Here is a 20366-nt window from a genome sequence, read left to right on the forward strand (position 1 = left end):
TGGTGAGTTGTGGTGTGGTGAGGGGTGGTGTGGTGAAAGGTGTGGGGTGAGGCGGGTGGTGTGAGGTAGTGTGCGGTGGTGTGGTAGGGAGTGGTGTGGTAGGGAGTGGTGTGGTAAGCGGTGGGGTGGTGAGGGCTGGTGTGGTGAGGGCTGGTGTGGTGAGGGTGGTGTGGTGAGAGGTGGAGTGGTGAGGGTGGTGTGGTGAGAGGTGGAGTGGTGAGAGGTGCAGTGGTGAGGGGTGGTGTGGTAAGGGGTGGTGTGGTGATTGGTGTGGTGTGAGGAGGGTGGTGTGAGGTGGTGTGGTAGGGAGTGGTGTGGTGAGGTGGTGAGGTGGTGTGGTGAGAGGTGGTGGAGTGTTGAGAGGTGATGTAGTGAGTCTGATATTGACATTACTGGTAACTGTCTGTCTGTCTGTCTGTCTGTCTGTCTAACATCTCCATCTCGTCTTCAGTTCATTGTCTAATATCATAAAACACCGTCTACTATTTCCTCATTAACCTGCCTTCACCATACACAACACCTGTGCCACATGACAACGCCCATAAAAATTGATGAAATGTGCAGTACATGTTCATCATATTAAGAGAGAAACTGGCGGTAGGATATAATGCTTCTTAAAACAGCAGAATGATTATTGTCTCCTGATTAAATATATTTATTTATTTATTATAATGATTTACCACAAAAGATAACTGTAGTAGGAAGCCATTTAAGTGAACTTTTGCCTTTAAAAGTGTTATTATTATTATTATTATTATTATTATTATTATTATTATTATTATTATTATTATTATTATCGATGTTATTGTTATTACAGTATTAGACGCAGTTGTTACTCCCTTCTGTACTTGTAAGACTATAAGACATTGTTGATGTACTCAGGTGAGGGGGATCCAGGCACCAGGGGTTTGTTCATCACCCACAGTACCAACATGTCTTTTGGGTCCGAACAGTCATTATTGTTGTTGTACTTCCTTGGTTGTTTGTTGTGGTAGTTATGGTTGTTGGAGTTTTGTTACTGATGTGGTTGTTGAGGTTGTTATGATAGTTGGGTTCTTGTTGTTATTAAAGTTGTTGGTGCTGTTGCGGTTGTTGTGGTTGTTATTACTTTTTGTGGTAGTTGCGGTTGTTGTGGTTGTTATTATTTGTTGTGGTCGTTGAGTTGTTAGAGTTGGTGTGGTGACTGGATTGTTATTAGGGTTGTTGGAGTTGTGGGGTTATTGTAGTTCTTTTAATGAGAAGATCGATCGACTTGAAAATAACTAAGAATTACCCGTCGACAGAGTCAGGCTGTGGGGAGGTCATTCAGTGCCGTGTGTACGTTTGTTTCTCTGTCTGTTTGCGTGTCTGTAGGTGCCGCTTGTACGCTTGTTTGTCTGTTTGTTTACATTCCCACACGGTAATGGCAGGTGAGTTATCCCGGTCAGGCAATATTTATATGGTCAGAGAATCAAAGTGACAGTGGCTTAGTGTAGACCTGTAGGCTCGGGTCAGCACCACACGCGAGTGCAGGCTGGCTGACCACGTAACACTTATGTTACTCAGGTTTCTCGTTGTTGGTCGTACGAAGATGATCTTCTACGGACGTTTAAAACAGAATATACTATAGAGTCTGGTTGGACCATCTCCCTGGTCAGTAGCTGTAGAGCACGACTTAAACACGTCCACTGTATTGTTTAAGACGCCTGGCTAAGCCCTGACTGTTGTGTTGCTGTTTCTGTTTTTAACAAGGATCACTTATATATATATATAAAATCACAGGAAAATGGAAACAGGTACTTCTTCAGTAATTGAAAAATAGTTCAAGATAATAAAGATCAATTTACTAGGTGTCAACATGTGTCGTGGTACATTCACCCGATTTGGAACCTGTTAAAAACATTCTGCAGTTGTTGGCCAGTGACGTAATGAACGGCATTTGTGGTCCAGGCTCGAAGCTCCTCCAGAAAATGTGAGGTTGATGAGTAAACAGTAGTTTTTATGGCCCCATAAGGTGTTGGTGAGGTGGCGACCAGGTAGATGTGGTGGGCATGTGAGGTGAAGGTGACGACCAGGTAGATGGGGTGGTGAGGTGAATGTGGCGACCAGGTAGATGGGGTGGGCATGTGAGGTGAAGGTGACGACCAGGTAGATGGGGTGGGCATGTGAGGTGAAGGTGACGACCAGGTAGATGGGGTGGGCATGTGAGGTGAAGATGACCAGATAGATGGGGCGGTCAGGTGAGGTGAAGGTGACCAGATAGATGGGGTGGTCAGGTGAGGTGAAGGTGGCGACCAGGTAGATATGGTGGCCAAGTGAGGTGAAGATGGAGGCCAGGCAAATAGGGTGGCTAGGTGAGGGAAGGAGGTGGCCAGGTAGATTGGGTGGGCAGGTGGGGTGAAGGAGGTGGCCAGGTGAGGTAAAGGAGGTGGCCAGGTAGATTGGGTAGCAGGTGTGTGAAGGAGGTGGCTAGGGTAGATTGGGTGGCCAGGTGATGTGAAAGAGGTGGCCAGGTGAGGTGAAGGAGATTGCCAGATAAAATGGGTGGCTGGGGTGAGGAAGGTGGCGGCCAGGTAGGAGTGGCCAGGGTGAGGTGAAGGCGGTGACTAGGTAGACGGGGTGGCCAGGTGGGGTGAAGGAGGTGGCCAGGGTGAGATGGAATGAGGTGGCAAGGTGGGGTGAAGAAAGTGGCCAGGTGACGTGAAGGAGAAGACTAGCTGGGGTAAAGGAGATGGCCAGGTGGGGTGAAGGAGGTGGCCAGGTGGGGTGAAGGAGGTGGCCAGGTGGGGTGAAGGCAGGGGCCAGGTGAAGGATAAAAACTTGTAATGTCCACCTATACCTGTTGTTTCTTCATATCTAACCTAACCTAACCTAACCTCTCAAGCAGCGTTAGGATGGAGAGCTAATCTTCAAGTGACGCAAAATAAAAACATTAAGAGTGTATTCAATCCCCATTTATAGTTTGTTTCTATGATATATATTGTAACACAGCAAAAATAAATAAATGCCAATTAAAAAATATATATATAAAAGACAATCACTCGCTGCTGTTTCTTGCGAGGAAAAAAAAGGTTCCTCTGTACAGCAGTTGTAAAAAGATATTTCTAATTTTATGAATTTCACGGCTGGGAAATTTAAGTTGGAATTAAATATGTACTGTAAGTTTGGAGAGAGAGGAGAGTGAGTGAGTGTGTGTGTGTGTGTGTGTGTGTGTGTGTGTGTGTGTGTGTGTGTGTGTGTGACTCAAATTCTGTTTTTGGACTCATACTCACTAAGCATGTAAGCTATACCGACTCTCCATTACAAATCACCCTTACCTGTGAACTCTTCCCCTAAAGACTCAGATTTTCCCCCATTTGGTAAGAAACAGGGAGAAAAGACGTATACCATTAACTTGGCCACTCAGGGGAAAAAAACAAAGAAAAAGGTCCATAACATTTCCTGACGTTAGTGTTTGATATATACCGTTAAGTCATAACATCATAACAGATCATAATTATATAAAGAGGCAGAAAAATGTTTGAGGGGAAATAATTAATTCAATATTCTCTCCTCAAATATAAGTATAATTGCGTTAATTTTTTTCTTTGGCCAATTACACAGTTCCCTGATTTTATTGTGACATTGAAATTAAAAAAAAAATGTTGATAGCTACAGAATATGCCTTTAAAATCCAGTGATCTATATCCTATTGAGACACACACACACATACGCTCAGAGACGTGTATAACAAACATACCCATGACAGCTTTAAACCGAAGTATATCGTGAAGTAGATCATTTCAGTGTTGTAGTAGTTACTGAATTGATGTTTGGCCGTAACTTAGTTCTGGTCAAGATAATTCCGTAATAAAATATTTAATACGAATATAATATCATATTGCCATGATCTGTTCTTAATAAATAATGATTTATACTAATTAAAAGTCTGGATTGTATTACTGTAATCTTATATCTGAATATGATTTAGCCGACTGTGTGCGTTTATGGTTATGTGTGTATGAGAGTTATCGCTGATGGAGTACACATAGTCTTGGCTTCATCATAACATTACTTACAGACGACAACACAACACACAAGTACAGGTGTTGAGGACTCACACACATACACACACTCATACATTAATACTCTGCGATAGACTCACATAACCTACTCCTCTCTAAAGGTCAGTTTCGGTCTGTGTTTATTGACAAGGTAAAACTGAGATAAAAGATGAAATAATTATGGGAATAATGTGGTTGATGATAAGAAACTTTTGTTGATAAGATCAGTGAAGACGGTCAGCTGTTCACTGCACAGGTGTAAACAAAGATGAAAATACACATAACAACTTGAGTTTACATATAAAGACATATTGAAGCGCGCACACACACACACACACACACACACACACACACACACACACACACACACACATACAGGACACAAGAATCAAGAACAATACAAACTCTCTCTTTAAACACTTATATTACTACGATAGTTTCCTGCAACATAATACCCCCAAAATAACCATCTGGTCCATCCCAAGGCTTCATACAACCCAACAACACACATAAACTGCATGACCCTAAATGCCTCTGCTCTCCGGTCATGCACGCACACCCAACTTGGTACATCCTCAACCTATCTTATTCCCCTCATCTCGTTTTTCTCTCTTTCTCATCCTATACATCTCTGAATCATACATTCCTTTTATCAACCTTGAGCTCTACGTTCGACGCTCCTTTCCCTTCCACAATATCTTCTGATTTCTTATATTTTCCATAATTTTCATCCTATTCTCTGTTACACCTTTAAATATTTCAACCATATTTACTTTTGTCAGCTGTCCCATTTTAATAACTTCACTATCAATTCTTTGTTCTACTTTATCATTGCAACTTTTACCAAAATGTGGGAAAATAACTCATAGAAGGCTCCTCCGATACAGCTTCATCACTCAAGTTACTCTTCAGTATTTTGTCTACCAACACGTATTCTAAACACTCTTCTTCTCCACTCTGACGATTCCATACATACTTAGGAAATTTTTAATTTCTTATACCATATATTCTTTAGTATCAATCCTCACCCAATGCATATTTTTTTCTCCCATTTTCATTCTTAGACTCCAGAGTTATCGTATAATTCCACACACCTTCCCTGTCACCTACATTGTCAATAAGATTCCCCCCCCCCCTCGTTATCACTCTCATTGTATCCCATATAAGCTTTTTACGACAATTATTTAAGACTTCTTCAAATGTCTTTCTCTCTTCCTCTCTTTATTTTCATTATATTCCACTAAGTATTTCATCACTCACTTGAAAAGCCAAACAGACTTTTACTCATAGTCTATAAGACACTTGACACTTATGTTTCATTCAGAGGAAGGAGATTTAAATCCCTTTCATTAATCAAAGCTTCCTTTAATATGTTCTTATCATCCTGTGGGCTACCATATATAATCACATACCTCGGTCTTTTATTTGGTATTATAAACACAGGGGGGCGGGGCTACCATCTCCAAAACATAGGACGTATTGTGCCTGAGCAGTTGGTGAGGACCCCTCTCTCTCTCTCTCTCTCTCTCTGTATATATATATATATATATATATATATATATATATATATATAAATATATATATATTATAGATTCTTCAAAACTCCATGCAGGAGATGTGTGAGAGAGAGCACATTAAGGCGGAGTGGCTGGGGTGCTGTGAGATATGAATACAAATACAGTATTACAGTAGAGAATTCACGGAGGCTACAGCAAGATGTGGAGCAGAGAAGTAGATGGAGATGCTGACAGTCCTCGCTGCTGTGACCAGAAATATGTACTTTGCAATGCAAATACTCAGCTCATGTCTACATAAAACAATACAAACGTATTCATGGCGCAGTCAGGAGAGATGCAACGGTAATTGTAAGGATATATATATATATATATATATATATATATATATATATATATATATATATATATATATATATATATATATATATATATATATATTAGAGGAAAAACAGCCACTGATAAATAATGTCAGTGACAGGACAGAAAGATGATGAAGCGGTGATGAGAGGATTTCTAGTTCTTATTACAAAAAAATAACGACATTTAAAATAAAAATAAAAATATAGAAACGATTATTGTAAAAAAGGTAACAAATAAATAAATGCCTGAATAATAGAATAACAAATTAATAACAATGAAGCAACAACTAACAGTCAAAGCAAAGAGAAGAGAACATCTTTAATAGTATAAAAAATATAAAGAAAAAATAAATATATCCCGGAAGAAAGACAAGATTCAGTTACAGAAAGATTTTCATAAATAGAAGGAAGATTACAGAAAATAAATCAAGCAACAGGAACGGTAATAATATATTCGTAATACTTGATCCAGGTATAAAAATAAAATAAAATATTCAAGAATAACTTAAGAAGGTAAAGAGGAAAAGATGAATGACAGGTAAATGACATGATTAGCAGGTGAAGAGGAGAACAGGTATGTGGAACGAAGAATTGGCGAGATGGAGAAAGGCGAAATATAATGAAATTGGGAAAAAAAGAAGAAAGAAGAATATTTTAGATAAGAATTGGAGAGATAAGCGATACTCGGAGACGAGAGAGAGAGAGAGAGAGAGAGAGAGAGAGAGAGAGAGAAATAATTAAAGAAATCAGGGAAGAATGAGAGAGTGAGAGAGAGAAGAGATAATTTGGGAGCGCACACACACACACACACACACACACACACACACACACACACAAGCACTTAACGTTACACAATCAGGAACATAATCAAATGGCTAAGATAACTTGCAAAAAGACACAATCAAATCGAAGGTGAGTCGTCGGACGTAACCTCCAGCGAGCAAACAAAGCAAACAAACACACGATAAAACAAAGACAGTAAATAAGCACCATAAAAAAAACCCTAAACAAACACACAAATGAAAAATAGGATATTAAAACTGTAGAATAAAACAGAAGAAGAAACAAGGAAACTCAGATGATATAAACAATCAAACAAACAAACAAACAAACACGAAAGATAACAAAACACTAAATATAACCATGAACATAAAAACAAACACATAGACAAGGGCAATATAAAACAAACACAGGACAAAAACCGAGGAAGCAAACAAACAAAGGAGAAGATAAACACAGGAAAACAAACACATATACACAAACACAATGCATGCAAATAGACAAACAAACAACAAACAAACAAAAAACACTGGAGAAGACAAACAAAGACACTAATACAATACAAAAAATAACAAACAAACACAGAAGAAGACAAACACAATACAAACAAATAAACAAATAAACAAACAAACAAAAAAAACGGAGGAGAAAGACAAGTAGAGGAGGAGGAGTAAAATAGAGAAGATAAACAAAGACGAGGAATAGAGAAAAAGAGACTATAAAGCAAAAGAAGAAACAGGGAAGAGAAAAGAAAAATAAAGAAAACGATGACAAATACAAAGCGGCGAGAGAGAGAGAGAGAGAGAGAGAGAGAGAGAGAGAGAGAGAGAGAGACACGAAAAAGACGAATAAGAGCAAAAAGACAAAAAAGTTAAAATAGAAAATCATGACCCAACGAAGAGACAAAAAGAGAAATAACTGAGAAAGAAAATACCAATAAAGAGAAAAAGCAAAAGAGAGAGAGAGAGAGAGAGAGAGAGAGAGAGAGAGAGAGATGAATAGGGATTTACAATTAACAAACTAAAAAAAATCACACAGATAAGGGGTATATGAATAAAAAAAAGAGAGATATATAGAAAATAAAATAAAAAATACACACTGAGATGCACAGATAAACGGAGAGAGAAATAGAGTGATAGATAAGCAGTTGGATAGAGAAGAAAAAAAGAATGTAAAAATATTAAGAAACGAAAATGCTGATACACATACATACATACAGCCAGGTAGACAGATAGACAGGCAGCCAGGTAGACAGATAGACAGACAGCCAGGTAGACAGATAGACAGATAGCCAGGTAGACAGATAGACAGGCAGACAGATAGACAGAGACAGCCAGGTAGACATATAGACAGACAGCCAGGTAGACAGATAGACAGGCAGCCAGGCAGCAGATAGACAGATAGCCAGGCAGACAGATAGACAGACAGCCAGGTAGACAGATAGCAGATAGCCAGGCAGACAGATAGCCAGGCAGCCAGGCAGACAGATAGACAGATAGCCAGGTAGACAGATAGACAGATAGCCAGGTAGACAGATAGACAGATAGCCGAGCAGCAGGCAGACAGACAGCCAGGTAGACAGATAGACAGATAGCGAGCAGACAGATAGACAGGCAGCCAGGTAGACAGATAGACAGACAGCCAGGTAGACAGATAGACAGATAGCCAGGTAGACAGATAGACAGGCAGACAGATAGACAGACAGCCAGGTGAACAGATGACAGGCAGCCAGGTAGACAGATAGACAGAGCAGCCAGGCAGGCAGATAGACAGATAGCCAGGTAGACAGATAGACAGACAGCCAGGTAGACAGATAGACAGATAGCCAGGCAGACAGATAGCCAGGCAGCCAGGTGACAGATAGACAGTAGCCAGGTAGACGAATGAACAGTGTGGGTAGACAGATTGACAGACAGCCAGGTAGACAGATAGACAGGCAGCCAGGTGACAGAAAGACAGGCAGACAGATAGCCAGGCAGCCAGGTAGACAGATAGACAGGCAGCCAGGCAGACAGATAGACAGATAGCCAGGCAGACAGATAGCCAGGCAGCCAGGTAGACAGATAGACAGACAGCCAGGCAGACAGATAGACAGATAGCAGGCAGACATATAGACAGACAGCCAGGTAGACAGATAGACAGATAGCGGTAGACAGATAGACAGACAGCCAGGTTGACAGATAGACAGATAGCCAGGCAGACAGATGACAGACAGTCAGGTAGACAGATAGACAGACAGCCAGGCAGACAGATAGACAGACAGCCAGGTAGACAGATAGACAGACAGCCAGGTAGATAGATGAACAGACAGCCAGGTAGACAGATAGACAGACAGCCAGGTAGACAGATAGACAGATATGCGCAGGCAGACATATAGACAGGCAGCCAGGTAGACAGATAGACAAGAGCCAGGCAGACAGATAGACAGACAGCAGACAGATAGACAGACAGCCAGGTCAGACAGACAGACAGATGCGGCAGACAGATAGACAGGCAGCCAGGTAGACAGATAGACAGAGCAGCAGGCAGACATATAGACAGACAGCCAGGCAGACAGATAGACAGATGTCAGGCAGACAGATAGACAGATACGCAGATACAGACAAGCAGTTTCAGGCAGACAGATAGACAGACACTGGTGCAGGCGACATTATGCATGGGTGCTGCTCAGGCAGACGATAGACGCGACGTTCGCGGCAGACAGACAGACAGCTCAGGCAGATTAAAGATGATTGCGCTTTCGCAGACAGATAGATAGCGGCGTCGCGCGCATTATTATGCATCAAGACGTTTCGCAGACAGACAGACGCATCGTTTCAGCAGACAGATAGACAGATGGTCTGCGCGCAGACATTACAGACAGCGTTTCAGGCAGACAGATATCGCGACGTTCAGGCAGACAGACAGACAGCCTGGCAGACAAGACAGACAAGACGCTGCAGACAGACAGACAGACGCTGCGCAGCACGGCAGCGATACGACGCGCTCGGCAGACAGATACAGCATCAAGAGTCGGCAGACGACAGACAGGCTGCTGCAGGCAGACGACAGATCAGCACGCCTGCGCGCGACAGATGACAGCACAGTGCTCGCGGCATAAGATACATTGGCGCACGTTCAGGCAGACAGACAGACGGGACGCTCGGGCAGACAGACAGTCAGGCAGACAGATAACAGCACGTCACAGGTGACAGACGACGCGACGCGGGCAGACATTGGCGGCGACGGCACGTCGCAAGGCGATTACAGACAGGCAGCTGCGTGACAGATAGACAGACAGTCAGGCAGGCAGACGGATACAGGCAGGCAGATAGTTGCATAAACGGACTGACTGACAGAGATTGACAGATAGGAAGACAAGGTTTGCAAACAGGGAGAAAACAGACAGAGACAAACAAGTTGACAAGGAGACAGGTAGGCAAACAGTTAAACAGACAGAAATAAAACAAAGTAGACAAACATACAGGTAGGCGAACAGGTAGACAGACCGAAAGATAGACAACCAAGTAGACAAGCAGACAGGTAGAAAGGCAGACCGACAGTGAAATAGATTGACAGACCAAGAGAGGAGGAGAAGAGGAAAGCCCAGTAACTAGATAATTACAACAGGACGGGTGGTGGGGGGAGGGAGGTGGTGGGCGGAGGAGAGTGGGTAGGGTTGGGGGGGTGGGGGGGGGGTGTGAGGAGTACAGCAGCAGGAAACTACATTGAAAACCCCGCCAGAATCACTGTAGGCTGGCGTCAGGCCTCGGTGTCAACGTTAAGTCAATATACACACCAAAAACACAAGACAAAATGTAATGGGTGGGAGAAGAAGGGCAAGGGTGTGTGGGGGGGGTGAGGGAGGGAGGACTTGGGTGGGGTTGGATGGGCGGAGGGGGGGAAAGGAGAGGGAGAGAGGGGAAGAGGAAGGAGAGGGGGGTGAGGAGGGAGAGGGGAGAGGGAGGAGGAGGGGAGGAGGGAGGGAGGGAGACATCAACTAACCACCAAGATAAAAACATTGTGGACATATCGTCAAAGAGGAGGAGAGAATCGTGGAGAAAGTGTGTGTGAGAGAGAGAATGAAGGAATTGAGAGAGGTAAAGGACCCAACTCGTCAGAGAGAATGGCTTATGAGCCCCTGCGTACAGTGAGGCAGAGAGAGAGAGAGAGAGAGAGAGAGAGAGAGAGAGAGAGAGGGGGGGGGCGTCCTAAATACTTAATTCAACATTTATATCCTCTCCTCCACCCTCCCTCCTTTCTTTCTTCCTTTCTACATGAATTGAAACAAAAGCAGGGAGCGAGCTCTATGCTGTAAGGCTTGTGAAGAGGGAGGAGGAAGGGCGGAGTTGGGGGAGGGGTGGTAGATAGCCTGCTAATCCTCTCTGCCTACCTACCTATCTCACTCATTCACTCTCACTCACTCACTCACTCACTCCCAGGGAGGCTCGAGTAAATGAACCAGCCCAGTTTCAAAAGTTTCACAAGAAGCCGTTTCGTTGTGTTCATAAGTTATTCAATACACAGATCAACTTTTTACAACCTGCATTATTGAAAGACATTAAGATTTTATCGGTTCGCTACACCCAATGGAACTGGGGGGCGAGGGCACCCTATGATTTATGGGAGCGGATTTCGGCCTCTTGTTCGTAAAAATTGGATACATTTTCGGACATGGGCCTGGAATGCTGTCCGAAATGGGCTATGCTGTATCGCTGTAAAAATAATGCGAAGGAATATTTACACGGAGAACTTGAAGAAAAATTGTTTGTGCTTAAGTCAAAACAATGGTGGTAGATATTTATATACATGTAAACTTTCTAGACAAGTTCCTCCTAGTAAGAAAAAAATATGACGTCAGGCTTATATATTACTGTTGTTGGTAAGTAAATTTCTCCTCCTAATGAAGGCAACACTATGACTACTATCATCTAAATTTATATAATATATATTTTTTTATATCATATATTTATTTTTTACTTAAATAACTAAAAAATATATTTGTTTTTACTAATCACACATGAATTTTTCACTCCAAACTAATATAATTTTCCTTCTTACGTATTTAAATGATACAAGTTTTTTTACTACCTATAATCACTTTAAATAAAAAAAACAAGTTCTAGGCATAGCAACCAGTCAGGGGCAGTGTGGGTACAGCACACTGCAAAATAAACTTTTTTTTTATTCTAAGACGCAATGTGACGGTAATGCACTCGATAGCTTTCACTGTCTCAAATGTAAAGTTAGGTAATTAACAGGTGGATGGACTGAGGGTGTCCTGAGAGTAAACCAGCCACCCTCATGGCACGACAGTCATTCCTAGTTATAAACGGAAGTTATACCGGTGTGGTGGCTCAGGGTTTTTCCTTCATTTTTAGATGAGAAAGTAAAATAAAATCTTCGTTTTGTAGCTCAACAATAAGACTTTTAACTTATACACGAAGGCCTTGCTCGTTTGGTCAGTCAGACATAATGAAACAATATGATTTTTCACTCTTGTATAATCAAACGAGGAGTCTTTCATCATTCACAGACTTAAAACAGGAAGCTTTCTCTCACCTGTTTGAAATAAGCAGAAAACATGACAACTCCCACAAATTCAACTCGTAGTAGCAATTTTTTTTCGTTTAACAAGAAAACCTTACAAATAATTATATAACACACACACTGTTTATTCATTCATCCATCCATCCATCCATTTATTCATTTATTTATTTATTTATTTATTTATTTACGTGTGTGTGCACAAGATAACATTCATAGTTCATAACCTTCCCCGCAGGACTCGCATGGTGTTGTGTACTGTACATAATATATCCTGATCACATGTCCTCACAGTTTTCCAGGTCCTTCTGAGGCTCAAGACGCCTACACTATGCTGAAAACATTAAAAAATTACTGATTAGGCCTCATTTTTAAGCACTCAGTGGGTGTGTGGCAACGTCTACACCATCTTTTGTACATTGGTTCGAGTCTCACTGATGGAATTCAATATATATATATATATATATATATAGAGGTAAAGAAAATTCTACAATAAATTTCCCCTCCTGTGTTCTGGTGGCAGGTGATGTATAAAAGATACGGGCTAAGTAAAGGAGTGAATAAAACATACAAGATGCTGAGCCCAGATAAATATTAAGGGACCTGGAGCAGCAGCCTGATAAAACAACGATGAAGGAGCCCGGGATAAGTGAGGGGAGGGGAGATAGACGATTGTGAACGAGAGAGAAAGAGAAGGAGAGAAGGGAGGAGGGAAGGGCAGAAGTAGTGTGAAGGAGGGAAGAGAGAGAAGGAGGAGAGGAGGGAGGAGACAGAAAGAGAGAACGGGGATGGAAGAGAGAAACAAAGCAAAATGAGAGAATGGAGGAGAAGACAGACTTAGTGTGATGGAGGGAAAAGAGAGGGACAGAAAAGAAGATAATAAACAGATAACAGTGTGTGCGAGAAGAGGTGGTGTACTCGTATAGTGAAAAAGGAATGAATTATGGCAGAGTGCATAGAATAAATAAAAAAATAATTGAAGTCAGAATGAAAATAATCTAAAAATACAATAAAGATCGAATTAATTTATAATAAGGTAAAAATAAATATATTAACAAAAAACAAAAGAACGAAAAACAAAAACAAGAGACAAAACTGAATAAAGTTATGCCACAGAATAAAGAATAAAAGACAGCGAGAGATGGAAAAAATAATTACGAAAATGACAGACTGAAGAATAAGAAAGAATGAATAAATAACAAGTGGACATAAAACAACGAGGGGTAGAGAAGAGGAGAAAATACACGATAAAGGTGTAACAGTGAAGAATAGGGATGACACACGTAGAATAAAACAATGCAAAAAATGTTGACAGCGAAATATAAATATTGATGGATAAATGAAAAACTGATAAGCTGAGTGGAAGCGCAGAGAGAGAGAGAGAGAGAGAGAGAGTTCAGGAGAAGGTTACCCCCACTTTTTTTATCACCGTAGTGGTTTATAGAAGGATATTACACACCACTTTTATGTAGTCTTTTATTCCTTCATAAAACAGACACAGTTGACAACAATAATGTGGGAAGCTCGATATTCCCAGCGTGGAAAAAATTTTGTTAAAAAATGTGATTCATGAGACTGAAACGAACTTCAACGCCGTGTCAACGCTAAGAGTCGAAAAAGATGGAAAAATATTATCCTGGGAGTGAAATGAATTTATTTGAAAACCATGTCAACGCTAATACCACGTGATTACTTTTACTACAGCAGCCCTACTACCACACCAACACTACTACTACAGCAACACTACTACTACAGCAACACTACTACCACACTAACACTACTACTACAGCAGCCCTACTAACACACCAACACTACTACTACAGGAGCCAACTACTACTACCACACCAACACTACTACTACAGCAGCCCACATTACTACCACCAACACTACTACTACACAAACACTACTACTACAGCAGCCCTACTACCAACCCAACACTACTACTACAGCGCCCACTAATACTACCACACCAACACTACTACTACAGCAGCCCACTACTACTACACAGCAACTCTATACCAAAAAACACCACTAGCACCCCAACACCAACACTACTACTACAGCAGCCCACCATACTACCACAAACACTACTACTAGCAGCCCACTACTACTACCACACCAACACCTACTACTACAGGAGCCCATACCAACCAACACTACTACTACAGCAGCCCACTACTACTACCACACCAACACTACTACTAGAGGAGCCCACTACTACTACCACACTAACACTACTACTACAGTAGCCCTACTACCACACCAACACTACTACTACAGCAGCCCACTACTACTACCACACAACACTACTACTACAGCAGCCCACTACTACTACCACACCAACACGACTACCAATCAACACTACTACTACAGCAGTCCACCACTACTACCACACCAACACTACTACTACAGCAGCCCTACTACCACACCAACACTACTACTACAGCAGCCCACCACTACTACCACACCAACACTACTACTACAGCAGCCCACTACTACTACCACACCAAGCTACTACTACGACACCAACACTACTACTACACCAACACTATTACTACAGCAGCCCACTACTACTACCACACCAACACCACTACTACTAAGCCCACCACTACTACCACACCAACACTACTACTACAGGAGCCCACTACTACTACCACACCAACACTACTACCACACCAACACTACTACTACAGCAGCCCACCACTACAACCACACCAACACTACTACTACAGGAGCCCACTACTACTACCACACCAACACTACTACTACAGCAGCCCTACTCACTCATACACCAACACTACTACTACAGCAGCCCACTCACTACTACCACACCAACACTACTACTACAGCAGCCTACTACTACTACCACACTCAACACTACTACTAAAGCAACCCACTACTACTACCACACCAACACCACTACTACAGGAGCCCACTACTACTACCACACCAACACTACTACTACAGCAGCCCTCTACTACTACCACACCAACACTACTACCACAGGAGCCCACTACTACTACCACACCAACACTACTACTACAGCAGCCCACTACTACTACCACACCAACACTACTACTACACCAGCACTACTACTACAGCAGCCCACTACTACTACCACAACAACACTACTACTGCAGCACTCAATACTACCAATACCAACACTACTACTACACCAGCACTACTACTACAGCAGCCCACCACTACTACCACACCAACACTACTACTACAGCAGCCCACTACTACTACCACACCAACACTACTACCACACCAACACTACTACGCATAAGCCCACCATTACTACCACACCAACACTACTACTACACCAGCATACTACTACAGCAGCCCACACTGCTACCACACCAACACTACTACTACACCAGCACTACCACTACAGCAGCCCCACTACCACACCAACACTACTACTACAGCAGCCCACTACACTATACAGCCCCACTACCACACCAGCACTACTACTACAGCAGCCCTACTACCACACCAACACCACTACTACAGCAGCCCTACTACCACACCAACACTCACTACACAGCAGCCCACTACTACTACAGCAGCCCACTACTACTACCACACCAACACTACTACTACAGCAGCCCACTACTACTACCACACCAAATGTCACTACTACACCAGCACTACTACTACAGCAGCCCACTACTACTACCACACCAACACTACTACTCACAGCAGCCCACTACTACTACCACATCAACACTACTACTACACCAGCACTACTACTACAGCAGCCCACTACTACTACCACACCAACACTACTACTACAGCAGCCCACCACTACTACCACACCAACACTACTACTACACCAACACTACTACTACAGCAGCCCACTACTACTACCACAATCCAACACTACTACCACTAATCAACACTACTACTACAGCAGCCCACCACTACTACCAATAACCAACACTACTACTACACCAAGCATCTACTACTGCAGCCCACCACCATTACCACTAATCAACACCACTACTGCACTGAAGACTACTACTACTGCTAGCTCCCACCACCAACCAACACTACACACAGCAGCCCTACTACCACACCAACACTACTCACTACACCAACACTACTACTACAGCAGCCCACTACTACTACTCAATAATCAACACTACTACTACAGCAGCCCAATACTACTACCACACCAACACTAATACTACACCAGCACTACTACCACAGCAGCCCTACCACTCCTACCACACCAACACTACTACTACAACAACACTACTACTACAGCAGCCCACTACTACTACCACACCAACACTACTACTAACTAGCACTACTACTCAGTAGCCCACCACCCTACCACACCAACACTACTACTACAACCAACCACTACCACACCCCAACACTGCTAACCACACCAAGCACCACTACCACAGCAGCCCTACTACCACAACTGCACTACCACTACAGCAGCCTACTACCACACCAACACTACTACTACAGCAGCCCACCACTACTTACAAAATATAATTCACTACACAACATCATACTACCACCACACCAACACTACTACCACACCAACACTACTACTACAGCAACCTACTACTACTACCACACCAACACTACTACCACACCAGCACTACTACTACAGCAGCCTCACTACCACACCAACACCACTACTACAGCAGCCCCATTACCACACCAACACTACTACAGCCCACTACTACTACCACAACCAACACTACTACCACCAACACTACTACCACACCAACACCAATACTACCACACCAACACTACTACCACACCAACACCACTACCAATAACCAACACCACTACCAATAACTAAACAATTACCACACCACTACTACAGCAGCCCAACACTACTACCACTAATTACTACCACAGCAGCCCACCACTACTACACCAACACTACTACAGTCTCTACTACCACACCAACACTACTACTACAGCAGCCCACTCACTACTACCACACCAACACTGCTACCACACCAACACTACTACTACAGCAGCCCAATTTACTACCACACCAACACTACTACCACACCAACACTACTACTACAGCAGCCCACCACTACTACCACACCAACACTACTACCACACCAACACCTACTACATACAGCAGCCCACTACTACTACCACACCCAACACTACTACCACACCAACACTACTACTACAGCCCACCACTACTACCACATTCACTACTACAGTAGCTCACCACTACCACACCAACACTACTACCACACCAACACTACTAATACAGCAGCCACTACTACTACCACACCAACACTACTACCACACCAACACTACTACCACACCAACACTACACAGCAGCCCCACTACGACATTCACAACACTACTGCTACACCAACACCACTACTACAGCAGCCCACTACTACTACCACACCAACACTACTACTACACCAGCACTACTACTACTACAGCAGCCCTACTACCACACCAACTACTACTACCACACCAACACTACTACTACAACAACACTACTACTACAGCAGCCCACTACTACCACACCAACTACTACTACAGCAACACTACTACTACCAGCAGCCCTACTACGACACACCAACACTACTACTACGACACCAACACTACTATACACCAACACTACTACTACAGCAGCCCTACTACCACACCAACACTACTACTACAGCAGCCCACCACTACTACCACACCAACACTACTACCACACCAACACTACTACTACAGCAGCCCACTACTACTACCACACCCAACACCACACCAATACCAACACCACTACTACAGCAGCCCACTACTACTACCACACCAACACTACTACCACACCAACACTACTACTACAGCAGCCCACCACTACTACCCACACACCAACACCACTACCACACCAACACTACTACTACACAGCCCACCACTACTAACACACTACTACACGCAGCACCACTACTACCACACCCAACACTACTACCACACCAACACTACTAATACAGCAGCCCACCACTACTACCACACCAACACTACCACCACAACAACACTACTACCACACCAACACCACTACTCACAGCCCTCTACGACACCAACACTACTGCAACTTCAACACTACTACTACAGCAGCCCACTACTACTACCACAACCAACACTACTACTACACTCAGCACTACTACTACTACAGCAGCCCTTACTACCACACCAACTACTACTACCACACCAACACTACTACTACAACAACACTACTACTACAGCAGCCCACCATACTACCACACCAACACTACTACTACAGCAACACTACTACTACAGCAGCTTACTACGACACCAACACTACTACTACGACACCAACACTACTACTACACCAACACTACTACCACAGCAGCCCACTACCACACCAACACTACTACTACAGGAGCCCACTACTACTACTAAACCAACACTACTGTAACACTACTACTACAGCAGCCCCACTACGACACCAACACTACTCCCTACGACACCAACACTACTACTACACCAACACTACTACTACAGCAGCCCCACTACCACACCAACACTACTACAGGAGCCCACTATCACTACCACACCAACACTACTACTACAGCAGCCTCACCACTTCTACCACACCAACACTACTACTACCACACCAACACTACTACTACACCAACACTACTACTACAGCAGCCCACTACTACTACCACACCAACACACACACCAACACTACTACTACACCGCACCACTACTACAGCAGCCCACTACTACTACCACACCAACACTACTACTACAACAGCCCACTACTACCACACCAACACTACTACCACACAAACACTACTACTACAGGAGCCCATCACTACTCCACACCAACACTACTACTACAGCAGCCCACTACTACTACCACACCAACACTACAATGCACCAACACTACTACTACACCAACACTACTACAGCCCACCACTACTACCACACCAACACTCAACTACTACACCAACAACACTACTACTACAGCAGCCCCACTACTACCATAATCAACACTACTACCGCACCAACACTACTACCACACCAACACTACTACTACAGCAGCCCACTACTACTACCACACCAACACTACTACCACACAACATACTACTACTACAGCAGCCCACTACTACTACCAACACCAACACTACTACCACACCAACACTACTACTACTGCTGCCTACTACGACACCAACACTACTACTACACCAACACTACTACTAAGCCCACTTACTACTACCACACCAACACTTTTTTTTTTTTTTTTTTTAAACGTGGCATCAGCCTCAATAGCCACACCTTCCCCATCATTATTTGCTTTAATATTAAATATCCTAATACATAAGGCTATCCTGTCTGTGTTAAATTAGTTGAGCCGCAGATCTATGCGGCATTCAGTGACTGTAGCCTCATAGTCAATATCTGCAGCAGTTGTCGGAGTAGGGCAGGCTTTCGTTCCCTGGAGGCAAAGCAAAAGCTGACCGAAGGAGAGAGGACAGTCGACATCTCATCCAGGCTGAACATAACTCTGGGCTGCTGCTTCTGTTCGGAGATCAGCTCCGCGAGTCTGGCGTAGAAACATCTTGCAATTGGGCCCATCCCACCAGAGGTCAGAACACTAGAGGAGTGAAGCTGCCTTGATCAACATTTTGTATTCTCTCCCCATATGCCCTTTTCTTGTCGTTTGCTCCTCTATGCGCAGCACGAGAGCTAGGTTACGGTGACAAACAGCCATGGGATCAAAATCTGATGTCGAAGAAAGTCGCGGTCCTAGTCCTGAGCACTGACGTCCACACGGGCTTCGTTAGAGTGTTGAAGTCTTGTTGAAGATCTGCCATCCAGTGGAAGGAGGTCGGTTCTACCATGACGTCCCGGCAATTTCTTCAACATATTTGCTGTGAGATCCTTACCTCGTCATGCCTCATGCATATGAAGCCCCCTTCTTAGAGATCATGGCGTGATCGCCATCATAGAAAAAGCCACACACGCATTGGGAGGGCAAACCATCTACTGGCCAACTGTACCTTAGAGCAATGGCATCTGTAAATTTGTTTGTTAAGGCTGAAACCACCATCACTACTGCTACTACAGCAGCCCTACTACCACACCAACACTACTACTAGCAGCAGCCCACTACTACTACCACATCAACACTACTACTACAA

The sequence above is a fragment of the Homarus americanus genome, unplaced genomic scaffold (genome assembly GCF_018991925.1).
Source record: "Homarus americanus isolate GMGI-L3 unplaced genomic scaffold, GMGI_Hamer_2.0 scaffold39675, whole genome shotgun sequence".
Lineage (NCBI taxonomy): Eukaryota > Metazoa > Arthropoda > Malacostraca > Decapoda > Nephropidae > Homarus > Homarus americanus.